We start from the raw sequence: 12,771 nt of genomic DNA on the forward strand, positions 1-12,771 counted from the left end.
CCTCAGGAACTTAATTATTCTTTTGGTTTTCCCTAAAGACAGGCCAGTCAAGATAGTGTGATTCACTGCAATGGCTGCCACATACAGTTTGAGCATAGAAGGACATCTCCGTTCTCCTGAAGACACACTGCCTTGGGACAACATGTCCCCTGGTTCAATTTTCCTGGCACATCCACTGCCTTCAAGAAGTACAGGTTGCATTGGGCCCTCAAGAGGAGGTGCCTTACCATTTTGCATGAAGCAGGCCCAACAGAACCACAGGAGGCGGCCACCATCAGACCCAGCATCCTCTGGAAAACTCTAATGGGAAGTAAAACTCCTACTTTAAATGATGCCGCTGAATTTTCAGTGACTGTTTCAGTGCAAACCAGGCCCATGTCTGGCCGAATCAAGAACTATCCCCAGCAAAGCAATTCACTGGCTGGGAGAAAGGAAGCTCTTGGCTAAATTGATTCTGTACCCAGGGTGCTCCAAATGAGTAAGGAGCAGATTCCTGTGGGCACAGAGCTCGTGCTCTGACCAGGCTAATATTAGCCAGTCATCAAGGTAGTTCATGACACGCATTCCCTTCTGTCTCAGAAGGAACTTGGCCACGTCCATATACTTTATAAAAGTGTGTGGAGTCATGGACAGACAGAGTGGAAGAACTGCATACTGGTAAGCCACCTCCTTGGATGTGAATTTCAAGAACGGTCTGTGATGGGGACTTTCTGGACATGAAATGATGCATCTTTCAAATCCATCAATAAAAACCAGTCCCCTGGGCAATCTCTTTGGTTCTGATAAACAAGATTGTTTTTGACTGTTTTTTTTTTACCTGGAAGTCTGAGGTTTATATATGTTGAGTAGTTTTGATATTGTGTTTACTGTTGTGACAAAAATATTGAATTGTAATGTAAACTTAAGAATTTGCTCTCTTTTTTTATGTGCAGGCTTTAGATGATTATTTTTAGTCTGTCTGTGGGAAGATTACAACTTTGGAGTTAAACATATTGTTTCAGAAATGCAAACAATTAAAGATAGAAGATAAATATTTGGTTGGTTTTATGTTGTTTACATTAGCTTTAAGAAACGAAATAAAACTGTTTGAAAAAGGAAATTTGATTATTAAATTTGTTTTTAAAAGAGGTAACTTATCTTTCGAATTTAACATGGGTTTGTACCAGATTCAGTCAGATGGTCAGTTTACACAGGAACACTTTTTTTAAGCCATATTTTTAGAACCCTTTGTCATAGATACATTCTAATAATTTACAATTATAGGAAACATCCTGAAGTTACTTTACTTTGATTGTACTTCTGTGTCATTTTCCCTTATCTTGAGGACCACATAAGTACAAAGTGGCTCATCTTACACCACTCTCCCCTATAATTTTTTATGCCTATTTTGTGCATACGCACTGTTTATAAATGAGTCCCCTCCCTGCTTACCGTGGTGATGAGATACATAGCAGACTGTCGTCACTCAATGTCTGGATGTCAAAGTCATGCCCGCAGAATAACATAGGTTTCATAGACAATTGGATGAGTTTTTGGGGCAGACATGACCTGTGGAAAAGAGATGGTCTCCATCCCTCCTGGGGTGGTGCTGCTCTTCTTTGTAGAAATATGGCACATAGTCTTAGAGTTTGTACTTGACTAACTGGGGCCCAGGTCAGGAAGCAGACAGACTGGCTAAACCAGGGGTCTGCAACCTTCAACATCAAAAGAGCAATTTTGGCCCCTTTTCCGACAAATAAAATTCAAGTGGAGCCACAAAACCTATTTGATGCTTAAAATGAAGATAACATGGGATTTAGCAAAACTTTTATATTTAGTCATGTTACAGGGCAGGCCCACAGGGGCTTAGCATTCATTTCAGAAGTGAGGGGGACATAATGTCAAATGTAGTAATAATAAAATAATAATAATAATAATAATAATAATAATAATAATAATAATAATAATAATAATAATAATAATTGGGAAAAAAAAACTTCTTATCTCTTACTTTAAATTGGCTAAAAATAAAATACACTGCTGGACAATAACCAATAATTTGTATTCTATACTATTTTTGTATTATATATATTTTCCTGGTGACAATTTTATGATTATGTTTGGTTTATATACTACAAGCACTTTTTCCATTTTTATCACAGAATAAAGCAGAAAATATATTTTATAGCTTCTGTACTGTAATAAATGCTATGTCAGTTAGCACTGTATCCTTCATATACTTAATTTATTACCCAGAGAAGACTTGAAAAACACACATAAACCATTTATTGTCACAATTGTTTATTGCCTTCACGTTTCATCAGTTAAGGTTTATGCTTGTTATTCAGCTGAGTTACAGTGATCGTGGGCTGCCTTTGTCCATATTAGGAATTTCCTGGCATGGCAAACTAGCCTACTACTTCTTTGAGTTCATTTTGGACTTTCTGCAAGAGAGCACCCTCTGGCTTCGAGTATGAATGAAACATAGGCTTGAATGAATCTCAATATCATTTCCATGCATATTCCCATCCATACCCCATCCATACCCCTGGGCTAAACCGACCATCTGCTAGCCACCTCAAATCACAAAAGTCAGTTAATATTCAGCACATAGAGAATCTTTTACCTAGTTATCATACTATAGATCTGTTCCCCGAATTAGCAAATACAAAAAATGTCCAAAAAAATCTACAGGTAACAATTTAATTGATGTTCAAGAAATAAAAAAAGATATACAATACAGATAAACAAATTATAAAGCTTGGCTTAATGAATAGTAGATCCCTTTCTACGAAAGCACTTTTTGTAAATGATATGATCACAGATCACAACTTAAATGTGAACTGTTTGACAAAAATCTGGCTAAAACCAGATGATTACATTATTTTAAATGAAGTTAACTGTTATAAACATAAGCCGCTTCCAAAAGGTAAAGGAGGAGGTGTTGTGACAATTTATAGTAATATTTTCAATATATCTTAAGGTCTGGTTTCAAGTATAATTCGTTTGAAGTAATGGTGCTTCATATCACGTTGTCTGGAGTGGTAAGCGGTATTGCTAAATCCCCTGTGATGTTTGTACTGGCTACTGTATAAAGGCCACCAGGGCACCATACAGACTTTATTAAAGAGTTTGCTGATTTTCTATTTGAGTTAGTGCTGGCTGCAGATAAAATCTTAATTGTTGGTGATTGTAATATCCATGTTGATAATGAAAAATATAAGCATTTATAGACATTCTCAACTCTACTGGGGTTAAGTAACATGTGTCAGGGCCTACTCATTGTCGAAATTATACTTTAGATAAAAACTACCACATGGAGTTGATGTTAATGGCATTGAAATTCTGCAGCAGAATTATGATATCTCAAATCATTATTTAATCTTGTGTATACTCCATATAGCTAAAGCTGTAAATTCATCTCCTTGTTACAAATATGGTAGAACCACTGATCTATAAAAGAGAACTGGATTACTCATGACGTCATAAAAGTGAAGCCGCCATATTGGTATTCCCCAGTATTCCCATTCATTCTATTGAATTAATAGGAAATCGTACGATTTTAATGAGAAAACATCACCTAACAAGTCAGCGTTTTTATATCTTAAGTATGCCTGTACATTCTTACATTGTAAATGTCCTAAGCATTTCTGTGTCTACAATGGATGCAGTATATAGATGCGCGTTCACTTTCTGACACAGTCCACACACTTGTGTCTGTTGTCAATAGGACAAATGGAGTGAAAGAACATTTGCTTTGACGTGTTTGGTTTAAACAACTTGTTCACATCTTTGTAGAGATATCAGAAGGGTCCCAGCGTAAGGAACAAGTGGATAGTTTATTTTTAATGGCATCCCATATAGTGTTAAAGATTGGTCTGAGGTTTTGTTATGTAAACGAGGCACAGTGTCAAGGAGAGCTCACAAAGAAACATTTGTTGAAAGATGATTGCCATTTAAAGTTCTTTGGCATTTTAACTTTTTAGTGCTTTTCATCTGTAAAGATCTCTACAGCAGTGTAACGAAAGCAATTTTTTCTAAAAGCCTATTGCTGAATTTCACTGTATCTGCACTCCAGTTATGCTGTATACTGTAATAGACACTGACTTGCAAAATGATTTCTGATTGCCAAAAGGAGGCTTTTGTGACAGTGTTTTGGGTTGATCTTGCTAGTGTTCTCTGGGCAGTGCAGTAGTATGTGTATTTGTAAGGTTTGTATGTCAACTGAGGCCAAAATTTCATTCTGACAAAAGAGAAAAGGATTTTGACTAAAAGATTTTTGACTAAAAGATTTTGACCTGGAAGTTTAAGGTTTGTAAAAGTTGGTGTTTTGAGATTGATTTTATAGCTGTGAGAAAATAGTTTTAATGAATTGTGAGTTAGCAATTGAGAAAAAGTGTAAAAACTAAATGACTGATTTCAATCAACACACACAGGTGTTCAGAAAAGCACAGAAACACATGGTCACTCAGCAGGACTCATGCACACACACACACACACTTACACTGATCTTACTGTCTATATGAGGATTTATTACACACATTTATTCCGACATGTTATTTCACTGACAGAAGTTCAGCTGCAGTATTAATGTCACAAAAAGAAAAGGAGAGACTCTTTAACATCTAACTGTTACTGATTTATCATGCATCTCAAAGCATTATGGATAGAGGGCCTCATTTATAAAGCATGCGTACGCTCAGATTTCATCAGTGCTCATATTTGTAAAAACCGTCTTTGATGTGCTTAGCATCACGTCAGGGTCTGAGCAGACACATGCACTTTTTCTTGTCTGCAGGTTTTTGGAAATCTAAGCTGTTTTGCAGCTTGCTGTTCTAAATTAAATAATTTGTATGATGACTGCGATCTTTTACATGTTAATGATGTTAATTAGGAGTCGTTTACAAGGCAGAGAGCTGAAACCATTCGTTTGTGTGCAAGTTCAAGATCATTTGCGATTCATAGATTTCACATCTGAAAGAGAGGTGTACATGCGTTTACTGCACGTACGTTCATTTTATGAATCACATATACCATATTTGAGAAATGACTGTAAGATCAAATTTAGGATGGTTTCAACGCAAAATTTTATAAATGAGGCCCCGAATCGCTCATCAATCTATTCTAAATCAACACAGTTTCACTGATGATCCAGACCAAACATAAAACCCAGGATAGAGCGGCTGAGTGAATGTGGTCTGGACTGTGTGGATGAGGCTCATTGTGTCAGAGACGCTGTAGAAGGACAGAGTTCCTGCACTGTGATCCACAAACACTCCTATTCTACTGCTGATGGACTTCACAGGGAGACGAGTCTGCATGTTACTGTGTTTGAATGAGTATCTGGAGGGAGTGCAGATCAAACTCCAGGACTGATCATTAGATCCAAAGACACAATCAACCCCCCCTCCCTTCCTACTGATGCTCTTATATGACACTGATATACACACACATCCACTCCACTCAATCTCCCAGTAACAGCGTCCACACACACTCTCTTCAAACAACACCTGACGACACTCATCAAATCTGTCTGGATGATCAGGATACGGCTGGACTGTATTAGTGTAAATAATCACTCTGTTTCTCTCAGACAGACGGAGTTGTTTATTCACTGTGTTCAGATCCAGAGTGAGCTGACGGGAATCTAATGGAGATAAAACACACCAGAATCAGGAATTATGAATCTGTTTGATCTTTTCATGAACAGATACTCTGTGCAAATCATCATTTACATAATTTCTTTCACCTTCTACAGGAAGAACATGAACATACTCAGTGAGTTTTTCTGCTTGTTTTCTTACTGACTTACATCGTAGGAAGTCCTTCCTAGTCCAGAGTACAATGTAGGTGAATGTGTCTGTGGAAATCAACAGACAAGAAAAGTGTGATTCTCATGTCAAGAGAAAATTATGGCGATAGAATTGTTGCATAATTCCAAATAAAAAGAGTATGATCCATAAATAAATGTAAAGAGATTAACAAAAATTGAACATCATTACAAATTAATAGGATGAGATCTACAAATACATTTTGAAGTTTTACAAACGTATTAAATTCACCAATAAATAAATGAGATTCTCAAATAAAAAATATATTCACAAATAACTTTTTATATCATAAACACAACTTTGCCTGGATTTGTGAATTTTATTCTGTACATTTAAGAAGTCAGAGGTCAGAAAGGACTTTATTACCAAATATGTTTACACAAACAAGGAATTTGACTTAGCAACAGAAGCTTCCAGTGCAGAAGAAAATACGGACATACGTACATGATAGTGCAGACATGCATAGGAATTATAAAACTAATATAAAGGTAAACCCCCCACCCCACATGTTATTTACAAGTGTGCAGTTTACAAAGGTAGAATTTTTGGATTTGTATGTATAAATATGTCAGTTATGACAGACGATGTATAGTTATGAATGTTAAACTGTTCTGAATATATCCTGCAGGGTGAAAAAAAAAATGTACTTGTGTCTGGCTGTTCTGGTGGTTGGTGCTCTGTAGTGCCAACCAGAAGGCAACAGTTTGAGGAGGGAGTAGGCTGGGTATGTGGGGTCCAAAGTGATTTTCTTAGCCCTTTTCCTCACTCTCGAAGTGTGAAGATCTTGGAGGTTGGGTAGAGGGGCACCAATAATCCTCTCAGCAGTCCTGACTGTCCGCTGTAGTTTCTTGATTTCGGATTTGTTTGCTAATCCAAACCAGACAGTTATAGATGAACACAGGACAGACTCAATGATGGCCGAATAGAACTGTTTCAGCAGCTCCTGTGGCAAGTTGAATTTCCTCAGCTGGCGAAGGAAATACAACCTCTGCTGGGCCTTTTTAACAATGGAGTCTATTGGCACTTTTCCACTTTGTGGTACAACTCGTCTCAGCACGGCTCAGTTTGAGTTTTCACTGCAGTTTAGTACCGCTTTATGGTGGGTGGGTTTATTCACATATCATTACAGTTGCACCGCCTCTGGTGCAACTATAATGCTGTGACTCCTGAAAAACTTTTTCATTCCATGTCGCTCCATCAAGCTCTCGCTGGATCCGCTCCTCGACTATCAATGAGAGGAACGTCTGTACTTCCTCAACAGACAACGAAACAGTCATTTTTGGTTGTTAAAAAAAGGTGTGCTCATAAAATCAGTTGCATTCGATCCTTCGCTGGCTGTGCTGATTTAAATCTAGCGGGTCTGTTGTGTCTCGTGTCACAAGTTCAATGACTTAGGCAGTGATGATTTTCTCCGGCCAGTCAGTGATCAGCAGAGTTTACACGTCACGTTTTAGTAATGGTATGGTTCGCTTTGAACCTCAACCGAGGTGGTACTGAAAAAAGTGCCAGGTACTGTACCCAGTGGAAAACCCCCCAAAAGTGTAACGTACCGTGCCGTACCATGCAGTGGAAAAGTGCCATATGTGAATGTCCCACTTCAGGTCCTGAGAGATGGTGGTGCACAGGAATTTTAATGACTCTACTGCAACCGCATTGTTGTTCATGATGGTTAGTGGGGGGAGTGTAGGAGGGTTTCTCTTGAAGTCCACGATCATCTCCACAGTTTTGAGCATGTTGAGCTCCAAGTTGTTGAGACTACACCAGACTGCCAGCTCTTTAACCTTCTGTCTGTAAGTAGCGCATTCCTTTGTATACAGAGAGAAGAGAAGAGCACAGTCTACGAGACACGCTTACGCCTTTAAGTGAAACCTGTTCATCGAGTGGTGATCTTCTTGCCGTGAAGACCCCCGAAGATGCCCGATTGCAGTCGTGCTTACCTTTCTGCAGCAAGGGCTGGAGCGAAGGCTGTCTCCCTCCACCCTCAAAGTCCAGGTTGCCGCTATTGCTGCATACCATGACCTCGTGAATGGGAAGTCTTTAGATAAGCATGACCTCGTCATCAGGTTCCTTAGAGGGGCCAGGAGGTTAAATCCTTCCCGGCCCCCCCATTCCCTCTTGGGACCTGATTCTAGTGCTAAAATCACTACAGCAGGGCCCAATTCGAGCCTTTGCATTCAGTTGAGCTAAAGTTTCTTTCATTGAAAACTCTCCTCCTGCTTGCACTGGCCTCCATCAAGAGGGTAGGGGACCTGCATGCATTTTTGGTCAACGATTCGTGCCTAGAGTTTGGGCCGGCTGACTCCCAGGTAATCCTGAGGCCCCGGCCCGGCTATGTGCCCAAGGTTCCCTCTACACCCTTCAAAGACCAAGTGGTGAACTTGCAAGCGCTGTCCCTGGAGGAGGCAGACCCAGCCCTGGCTTTGCTCTGTCCCGTCCAAGCATTGAGATGCTACGTAGACCGGACACAAAGCTCCAGGGCCTCAGACCAGCTCTTTGTCTGTTACGGAGGCCGGCAGAAGGGGAATGCAGTCTCAAAGCAGAGGATGGCCCGATGGATTGTGGATGTCATAACCCTGGCTTATCAGGCACAGGGTGTGCCCTGCCCGTTCAGGTTGCGAGCTCACTGAGCTAGAAGTGTTGCAGATCATTAGATATTTGTAGAGCTGTGGGCTGCGAGACCCCTAACATGTTCGCTAGGTTCTATAGCCTTTGTGTAGAGCCGGTATACTCCAGTGTTCTCACCTCAAACGGGTAGTGGCACCGAGAGGCCCTTGTTAGTGTCGGCTTGCTAAAATTGCTCCAGAGTGTCCGTACTGTAGACCCTGTTGAGTTCCTCCATCACCTTAGGCAGCTGGATGCCACGGAACGTCCGGCGCCAGACCTTCATGATGAATCTGTGAGAACCATGGAAGGATGGGTTCCATATTGAGACCTAAGCAGTACTTGTATGCGTATAGTCCACGGTATAGCCTTAGAGCCCGTTTTTAGTGCTTTGACAATGGTGAGTGGAACTACTTGTTCTGAGCCCCGGCATACACCTAATAGGGGCGCAGGCGGCTCGCACAGGGCACTGGAAGGGGCAGCACCCATGGCGCTTTGGTAGGGATCCCAATTCGTCAGTCACCGACATGACGTCGAAAGTGACCAACTGAAAGGGAACGTCTCGGTTACGTATGGTAACCCTCATTCCCTGAAGGAGGGAAAAGAGACGTCACGTCCTGTCGCCACAGTTGCTGTACCACCAGATGGTTATTAGGGCCCATATTTGATATTATACATGTTATTATGCTCTATATTTGTCACTGCAATTGTGCTTTAAAAGGCTGAATAAGCCATTGTGTCATCTTATGCCGTATCTGCTTTGCTTGCTGTCATGCTACAACAGCTGTAACTGCAACTGGACGCACCAAAGCGAATGTGCAAATCTTATGTGTGTCATCGTGTCTTGCCTCATCCAGTGTAGAGAGTATCGCTGATTATAATTATAATCATTATAATCATTATATTATTATAATTAATCTGCTTTAGATGCTCGGGAATTATAACATTTATTTGTGAATCTCATTCTATCTATTTTTCAATAGTTTCATTTTTGTTGATCTCTTTACATTTATGTGTGGATCATAGTCTATTTATTTTGGATTATGCAAAAATCTAAGAAATCTAAGAAATCTAAGTTTATTTGTGTGCACTCAGAATTACAACAACATGTTGAACTTTTGTAAAATAATTTAAGCAAACAGGATGCGCTTTCTGCCATCTCTGTCTCTGTGAGCTTGAGCGTGAAACTCTGTGTAGCATATACTTGCCTTACAGACATGAAAAATATATCTATAGAGAGCGAAATGTCTATGTGTCTAATTGGTATTTAAATGAACCAATTCAAATGGAAAACAAATATTCTCCGATTATGTAATCCATATGAAACAAGCACACAGGAGCATCCACTACCGCGGAGATGACGAGTCAGTGTTGTTGACTTCATCTCTTAAGCCAAAACCAAAGAACGCACTAGTTTATCAATAAATTCTTAACATTTTTATGCAGTCTCCTTGCTGGTTTTCCTGACACATTCATAATTATATTATCTGCCGGTGCGCTGTGGCAAGCTTTTTTTTTGTTTTTGTTTTTTTGCATGTGCCTTGAGCGCTATTAGCTATGTAGGCAATTAAAGGCTCATTATTATGATTTATATGGTTTATTAATAAATGTGAGACTAATAGTTGACTAATGCCCTAAAATGAATGACTACTAGTTGACCAGAAAAATCTTTAATCGAGGGCAGCCCTAAAAAACACAATGACAAATCCGAAAACAAAATAAGTCAGAAAACACAATGAAAAATCCAAGTATAGCTCTCTGTGGGACAAAAAGGAGGCATTTCTCAAAGTTTTGATGTCATTTTCATTTCATTTAAAAAAATAATGCCTGATGAAGTAGCATTTATGAGAGCAATGCTGCTTTGTGTACAGCTATTACGAGGGAAACCATTCCAAAAGTGCCTCCTACTGGCAGAAAATTAATTTGCATTTTCAATAACAGTGTTATACTGTAAATGTACACACATACATTGTATTCCACAGTAAGGGCAATTCATACTATACATTTAAACGTAGCTACTTTAAGACCATCTCCGAACTTTCTACCACTAGTCTCCTGTTCTTCCTGTATACCTTGATTGACAGATATCTCATCCAGTCAGTGGGAAGTAATCCATTCTCAAACCAAAGACTGTGTGTCAAACTATACCAACTTCTTCTACTTTGTCTGATTTGTCATTGTGTTTTCTGACTTATTTTGTTTTGGAAATTTTTGTTGTGTTTTCTGAATTGTTATTTTTTTTTTAGATTTCCATTTGTGTTTGCAATATTTGTAGAGTTATTTTGTTTTCAGAATTGTGATTTGTTTTGCACTTCTCAGCCTCCATTCATTTTTAAGCAGTGTCTATTTCAAAAGAAGATGATCATATGAGAGTCTGACTGATGATTATATAATAAGACACTCAAAAAATGTTTCTCTGTGAGTCTCTGTCACAGCAGAATTTTCACAAGTCCACTCTGACCCTGTTCTTGTAGATCTGTGTTACCTGCAGGAACTGGATGTGATCCTGTGTGTGTGAAAGCTGCTCCAGCTCAGCGTCTCTCCTCCTCAGATCATTGATCTCCTGCTCCAGTCGCTCCAGTCGTTCTTCAGCTCGACTCACTGCAGTCTTTTCCTGATCTCTGATCAGTCGTATCAGCTCAGAGCGGCTTCTCTCAATGGAGCGGATGAGCTCAGTAAAGATCCTCTCACTGTCCTCCACTGCTGTCTGTGCAGAGCGCTGTTAGGACACACAGTGATCCAGCTTCAGTGAGTCTGAACTGAGACGGAGACAAACTTCTCTTCTTCTCCAGACTCACCTTATGAGACTCCACAGTCTCTCTCAGCTGCTGAAGATCTTTCTCTCTCTGCTGGATTCTCTGCTGGAGCGTCTTCTGCGTCTCCTTCAGCTGCTTCTGCAGAACAAACAGATGATAGTGAATCTCACAGAAAACTACTGGCACTAAATCATCATGAACAGATGAATCCAGTAAAAGTGGAGCTGATAACTAATGACAGTAGATTCAAACTCTAAAAGTGATGATTGATCATTTACCACCATCATACATGAATTAACATGAAGATTAAGGAGTGTTTTACAAGCATTTTGCAAACATATATATTGTAAAAGTGAAAGTGACACAGATGTAGAGCTTCACACTGACAGTGTTTCTGTGTTCTGGCTCTACACAGACTATTGGATCACTACACTAAGTATTAAGTTGATCTCTAATTTAAATACCTGTTTCTCTGTCCTCTGTTCTGCAGCTGATACAGTGTCTTGGTTTTTGTGTTCAATTACTGTACACAGCATACATATACATTCCTGGTCAGTGGAACAGAAAACCTCAAGGAGCTTCTCATGTTTCTGGCAGATCATCTCCTGCAGTCGTCCAGTGGCTTCAATCACTTTGTGTGGCTTACGTGAATGAAACTCCTCATGACGCTCAAAATGAGTTTGACAGTAAGATTCCAAGACACATCAGACAGGACTTGACGGCACTGTATTTTCTTCCAGTACAGACGTCACACTGAACATCTCCAGCTCCAGCGTCACAGTCAGCAGAGAGTCTGGTCTTCTTCAGTTTCTCCACCACTTCAGCCAGCATGCTGTTTCTAGCTAAAGCAGGTCTTGGACTGAAGGTCTGTCTGCACTGAGGGCAGCTGTAGACTCTCTTCTGATCCTCCTGATCCCAGCAGTCTGTAATACAGCTCTTACAGTAACTGTGTCCACAGGGAATGGCCACTGGATCCTTCAGGAGATCCAGACACACTGGACACAAGAACTCATCCTGAGAAACTCTGGCTTCTGCCATTTTACTGCAAGAACACAGAGACACAAACACACAACAGCTCAACTACACTTAAGTTTCCTTTTCCCTGAAATCATGTGTTTCCTGGTTCTGTGTTTGAGTCACTTCTGTAAAAGAGGTTTGTCTGTGACTTTGTCTTGACTTGTAAAAAGCAGGTTCCTCACATCTGCTCCTTTAGAGTCTCACGCACACTAGTAATATGATTAAATAGTTTATTCCTTTTGTAACAATAGGTGCTGCTGTTATCAAAATGATGAGGTGTGGTCAGTGTCAGGTGACAAGCTTTACTAGGATACAGCCTCAGATGCAGTTTGGCATCATGCCATCATATTTATTGATTGAAAAAAAAATCCTCTATCAACACGACATTATGACATCTTTTTGCCGACGTGGTCTAAAGATGATCTGAGCCAGTTTTGGTGGAAATCAGACAAATAGTCTAGGATGAGTTTTAAAAAAGTAGGTTTTTAGTATAGTTGTAAATTGTGAAAAATCTTGACTAGCAGAAATTATCATTTTGTTATACATTTGAGTTGGCATGAGCCAAGGAATCTGAAAGAAAAAAATTG

At 39.8% G+C, this 12,771-nt stretch overlaps 1 pseudogene; it reads right to left on the reverse strand.

The window, feature by feature from the left end:
- Positions 1-5,455: 5,455 nt before the first annotated feature.
- Positions 5,456-12,771, reverse strand: LOC109047201 (annotated as a pseudogene).

This window comes from Cyprinus carpio, chromosome B14, assembly GCF_018340385.1.
Source record: "Cyprinus carpio isolate SPL01 chromosome B14, ASM1834038v1, whole genome shotgun sequence".
In the NCBI taxonomy this organism is placed as follows: Eukaryota; Metazoa; Chordata; class Actinopteri; order Cypriniformes; family Cyprinidae; genus Cyprinus; species Cyprinus carpio.